The following is a 6,138-nucleotide window of genomic DNA, read 5'->3' on the forward strand; positions in this document are numbered from 1 at the left end:
ACCGGCTCTTATAGAGTCGAGTCTAAGCCACGCCCCTTTATTCAAAATAGTCCGTTCAGGCTCCACCCCCGCCCGCCCTGAGCACCGCCTCTCCGACCCTGGGCGTTCACAGCGAGTTTAAATTGCTAACAGGCTTCCTCGGGCTGGTCTGACGCCGAGGACCGCTGAGCCGCGGACGCGAAGAATGAGGAAGCGCTGATACTGAGGAGAGGCGGGCCTCTTGAGCCAGCAGAGATTTGAAAAAAAAAAAAAAATCACTTAAAACCATTAACTTTAAGATTTGCTTTTTCTGGCGGCTCACAAGATCTTTGAGCTCCCCTGCCCTCTGCCCAACACTGGTTCGAACCCACAGCTCCGAGGTCATCATAAATCCCTGAAGGACAATCTCTCTCTCTCTCTCTCTCTCTCTCTCTCTCTCTCTCTCTCTCTCTCATTTTCAAGGGAAACTTGTAAGGAATTAGTGCCGCCTTGTTCCCCAATTTGCTGCTCGTCTGACCTCCAGACTCACTGGCGTCGGGAATTATCTTGTGACCAGAGGGGAAAAAAATTAATTGCGGTGAAGCTGAGGTTACAATGAAGAAAACAGATTTGGGCTAGGCGCTGAGATTGCAGAAGGAGGAGGGGAGAGGAGGCTTGAGCAAAGAATACTATTTATTTGAGCAACAAGGGGAAGGGGGTAAAAGAGAGAGAGAAGAAAACAGCCTAGATCCAAGCCTTTTCCATGGAGAAAAAAAACATGGACCATTGTCATATGAGCTCCTTAAGGAACTAGATATGTGCCCGCTTGTGCTTTGGCAGGGAGTTTGATTAGAAGTCTGGACAAGGTTTCAGATAGGGAGGACTGGAAGGAATCACTTGACTCACACCCTTTTAGAAGGTCCCCTCCAGGCACATACAGCATCGGGTGAGCAAATCCCTTCTAACTCTTGCTTCCTCATTTTGCACAGCCTCCCTTCCTCCCCACACTTTCCACATTCGGTGCAGAAAACAATAGCAATTTCAGCGCTCGCTCCCTTGTCTGTCCCCTTCTGCTGTGGAAGGGCAGCCACCTGGACATGATTATCCCTAGTCCTGCTGAAGTAGCTCCATCACCGGCTGAGAGATCAGGAAGAGCCGGCAGGCAGGCAAGGGGACACATTGCACCCCCCTATTGCAAAAGGACAGTGCGCACTGTATTCTTTGCCTGTCTCCTCTCCACTTCCCAAGACTCTGAAAACCCTGTAGTTCCAAGACCCTGGTTCCCATCTTGGAAAAGGCCAGGTGAGGTTCTCCCAGCCAAGATTGCTGTCTTAGCCTAGTGAATATTTATGGAGTTGCTTCACAAGAAACAGAGGGCCCTGCTCTCAAGAACCTCACAATGTCCGGGACGAGATTAACACAGGAAACAATTAAGTGTTCAGTAGTGTGTGGCACTGATCAACAGGACAATTGGACCTCTGAGCTGGGGCAGTTCCAACAGAGGGAAGGACTAGGAAGCCAGAACCCTGGGTTCAGTCAGCCATCTCTACTAACTGTTGGTCATCTACATATAATCTTGAGCAAAACCAGTGACCCTGGCTTTGATTGACTTCTGAGAGAGAGAGAGAGAAGAGAGAGATGGCTCTAAGGGATTGTTATACTTTCTGACTCAAGAAATCTACGCTTCTGTGACAACTGGACAGAGCACGTGGGGTGGCAAGGGGCTGTGAATGAAATGGGGGGTATGTGAATCATGTCCAGTGTCACAGGTGAAGCCACTCTGGAAGCCTCGTTCTTTCCCATCATTCCACAGGGCCCTGTGTCCCAATAAAAGCCTTGGGAAGTTTCTCCTGGGAATATGGAAGTTCTCAAGGACAGCTCTTTCAGTTCCAGAAAAAGGGAATCTAACCTGTAAAAACACAAATCAGTCTCTATATGCTGAAGAAGTTACATGCCAGCTATTGGTCAGGAAAAGGGAAATCGCCGAGGCTGAGACTCCCGAATAACTAAACAGAGGACCCTTTCTTTGGCTGTCGTGAAGACTTCTGTATGTTTGTGCAAAATTCTCATTCCAGGAGCTTCTGGAAAAATCATGGCCTTCATTGCCTGGCAGACCTGTGTTCAAATGCTTTCACAGTGTGAACTTGGAACAAAAATTGTTCTTTGTGCCTTGCTTGTCTTGTTAAGTGGCGCTCATGAAAATGATCTCGTGTGTTTGTATTTATTTGTTTGTTTTTCCTTTTTTTTTGAGTCAGGGTTTCTCTGTGTAGCCCCTAGCTGCCCTGGAACTCACTCTGTAGATCAGGCTGGCCTCAAATGCTAGGGCTAGGGCTGGGATTAAAGGGGTGTGCCCTTACACCCAACTCTGACTCATTTATTAAAAAAAAAAAAAGGGCCTTTAATCTCAGCACTCAGGAGGCAGAAGCAGGCACATCTCTGTTAGTTCAAAGCCAGCCTGGTCTACATAGTGCGTTTCAAGACAGCTAGGGACTACATAGTGAGACCCAGTCTCAAGAAAGAGAAGAACCGCACATGCTTCCTCCATCAGCCTTAGTTCTGCACGGGGCCAAGTGTGGTAAGTGCTTAGCGCTTAGACCACCCAGGGTCTCAGGTCCTCCAGTACCTCTGTTGCCTCTGGCTTGGATAGCCGGTTTACTGGGTTTAAGGTTTGCAAAGTACCTTCAAAGCTCAAAGCGTTTATTATTTCCTCTTGATGCTTCCCGGCTGAAATGGCCATAGGCTGTGTGGGATAGGGCAGAAGGGTGCCAGTGGGGTTATCTAGCCGCATTCTGTCCTTTTCATGCCAAGAATTTACCTTTGGAAACAAATCCTTTCTCCTGGACCTTACTTGGGGGATGGGAGGGGGGGAGGGGGGTAAAAGACCTTTAAGGATCTTTTCTGACCCTAAGGGTCTAAGTGTCAAAGGAATGGTTTTCGATTAGGTTGGGAACATTGAATAGAGTTTAAACCCCAAAGACTCCTCTCTTCCCCGCATAGCAGACTGGCCGGCTCGCCCCGGCCTTCTGCAACTTGTTTAGCGGTGGCGGGGCCTCAGCCTCTTACTCCAAACGCCTCTGAACTTTCTGTTCCCAGTTCTGCTCCTTTTACCAGCTTTTTCCCCCCTCTTGCATTTTTTATTTTTATGAAAGGATGTCATTAAGGCTTTTGTCTGCGCTGTTTTTGTTTCAGAACTTTTCCCACAATCCTATTTTTTGTTGAGGAATCCGCTCCTTTGCCCAGCTGTGGGTCCGGGTCCCACAGCTGTGTTGATCTAAGACTCAGCCCCAGACAGCCTGGCGCCAGGGTGGGACGTCATGCGTTCACACAGGGATGCGTGTCCCAGGCAACCTTTCCTCGGGCAGTCACCGGCCGGCGACTGCCTCTTCCACCAATGAACGCCCGACACCCGAGATAGGGGCGGGGCCTGCGCCACCCCAGCCGGCGAGCAGCTTGTGAATCGCAGATTCTGAGACCTTGATAACGTCCCCTGAATTGAGGCCTTTTAAAGACCCCCCTTTCTCTTTTAGTTCTTTTGTTTATGCCTTTTCTTTCCACCTTCCTCCTTTCTATCTGTGTGCAGATAAATTTTCTTTTTACTTTTCCCCTCTTTTAACTCTCTCCTCTTAGTGTCAGGAATCATTTTGTAAGCATTTCCAGGAACTGCATCTTCCTCTGCCAAAATTATAAAAAGAAAAAAAAAATCAGTGTTGTGCTCTCTGATTTTTTTTTTTTTTTGAGGAGCTGGCAGAACTGTAAGCTATTACTATTTTGTCTTTAGAAATTTAAGACGTGGTGGCAGTGGGGTCTCTCGGCTGTGAATTTCAAAGTCAATGTCGTGTTGATGAGGATTGCAGATGTCTTGCTTAAACTGGGCTTCTGTCAAGCTAGCTCGGTATCTTTTCTCCATGTGTAGACGCGAGGATCCAGGGACCTTAGAACCTTGTCCAAGGTTATGTCGAACGTCTGTGACTGACCTGTGGCCAAGATCCAACCCTTCTGCTCTCCTGACTCCCTGACCTCTCTGGCCCTAGTTCTCATAAACATTAAGTATTCCATGTTGGTTTAAGGTTCCCAGAATTTGCATTTTTTTTAAATGTGTGTAAGTGATGTATGTATATGAAGGTATGGGCATGTGTCACGATGTGTCCGTGCCACAACATATTCGAAAAAAAAATCAGAACACAGCTGGGGGTGGGAGGATCCGCATCTTTCCTTCTACTGTGGATACCGGGAATAAACGCAGGCTTTCGGGCTTGTAGGGTAAGCATCTTTATTCACGGAACATCTTGCCAGCCCATGCGTTTTCTGATATCTACCTGTTTGTTCAGAAAGTGGCCATAAAGATGGGCTGAGCATTTCCCGCCGTACACTGAGAGCCTATCCCTTCTCCTCTCAGCAAATCTGAACCCCAAGGTACAACCCCACATCCAGAGGGCACGAGGAAGGCATATTCTAGCGTCGCCTAGGCTATCCAGCCTCACTCCTCCCTTACCACCTCTATAAAAATGGGGAGGAAATACTATTTACCCACCTGGCAGCTGGGAGGACCCTAGGGGACGGAAGATGGGAAGTACTTGCTTTTATGTGATATGATGTGTCCCTTGAAGTTAGTGCTTCCTCCAGAGGCAGTTCCCAGAAATGTGAGCAATACTGAGATACTGAGAAAGGCGATATAAGGCGATATAAGAGGCATGGGGACCTAAGTCCTTCTAAAGGTGGACATTTTAGGGGGCTTTGAGATGGGTTCCTCTACACTTCAGAAATACTTGGATGAAGAAATACTTCATCACTGTTGAGTCCTGATTGACAAGCACTGTTTACCTAATCTTCGCTGGTTTGGTTTGGTTCGATTTGGTTTGGTTTTTACAGTGCTGGGGATGGAACCTGGGGCCTCTGAGTGTTATGCCCTCCACTCTCAGCCCGGCCCCTGGCCCTGCATTTTCTCATTAACTCTTCTGAGACAGAGTCTCCACCTTGTAGGCTGAGCTGCCCTCAAACTTGAAATCCTCTCACTTCAGCCTCCCGGGTACTGGGATTACAAATGTGCTCCCCCATGCCTAGCTTCACTGACCCATTTTGTGGCAGCATGAGGGGCTCAGAGAGGCGATTTCTACCAGGTCATACAGCCATTCAGTGGGAAAGCCAAGATTTTCATCCTGTCTCCAAAGCTTCTGACCGTCTGCATATATTCATTTTCCTCTACCCTTCCCAAGGACCTCTCAGAAATGACTGTCGTTGCATTTATTCGTGTATTTGTATGTGTGTGTTTGTGTGTGTGTGTGTGTGTGTGTGTGTGTGTGCATGCATGGTGGCCAGAGGTCAGTTTACAAAAGTTGCTTCTCTCCCTCCACTGTGTGGCTCCAGAGGATCAAACTCAGGTCCGCGGGCACTGTGAAAAGTGACTTCATTAAATTCTGCAGGCCGGAGCCTGGTGTTATAGACTTACAATTTCATCACTCAGGAGGCAGAGGCAGGGGGATCTCCACAAGGCAGTGTAGTGAAATACTTCAATGGATGAAGACACTTGCTGAGCAAACCTGATGAACTGAGTTCACTCTACAATCCATGCGGAGACAGAATGAAAGAGTCAGTCCTACAAAGTTGCCCTCTGACCTCCACGCTGGTGCTGTGACGTGTGTAACCTTACATACATCACATATACCCACACACATTAATTGTTTTGCTTTAATTTTTTGAGACAGGTTTTCTGGGTAGCCCTGGCTGTCCTGGAACTCACTCTATAGACCAGGCTGGCCTCAAAGTCACAGAGATCCACCTGCCTTTGCCTCCCAAGTGCTGGGATTAAAGGCATGTGCCACCACCACCACCACCTGGCTGCTGCAAGAATTTTTAATATAGCATGCTTCACTAATTTTCAGGTCTTGCTCAGAGGCCATGCTAATCTTCCCTGTACTGTTCCAACTTCAGTATATGTGCTGCTGAAGTGAGCACACACACACACACACATAAAAAAATAAAATAAAATAATGACAACTAAACTCAGTTCTACTCCAGTCATCCTAAGTACTTTTGGGACACCACCACTTAGAGGCAGGATTTGGGTTTCTATTTTTGCTGTTGTCCTTTTGAGTCAGGTCTTTCTACCCTTGGCTCGCCTAGAACTCATGACTAGACCTGCTTAACCTATAACTTGTGATGATCCTCCTGCCTCGGCCTCCT

At 47.8% G+C, this 6,138-nt stretch overlaps 1 non-coding gene across 1 annotated transcript; it reads right to left on the reverse strand.

Moving 5' to 3' along the window:
- Nucleotides 1–5,807: 5,807 nt before the first annotated feature.
- On the reverse strand, nucleotides 5,808–5,910 carry LOC126510381 (U6 spliceosomal RNA). The gene has a single exon (XR_007594356.1). It is a non-coding gene; the product is annotated as a U6 spliceosomal RNA (small nuclear RNA).
- Nucleotides 5,911–6,138: the final 228 nt, after the last annotated feature.

The sequence above is a fragment of the Alexandromys fortis genome, unplaced genomic scaffold, assembly GCF_014885135.2.
Source record: "Alexandromys fortis isolate MF-2015 unplaced genomic scaffold, M_Fortis_MF-2015_v1.1 scaffold_26, whole genome shotgun sequence".
NCBI classification, from domain to species: Eukaryota; Metazoa; Chordata; class Mammalia; order Rodentia; family Cricetidae; genus Alexandromys; species Alexandromys fortis.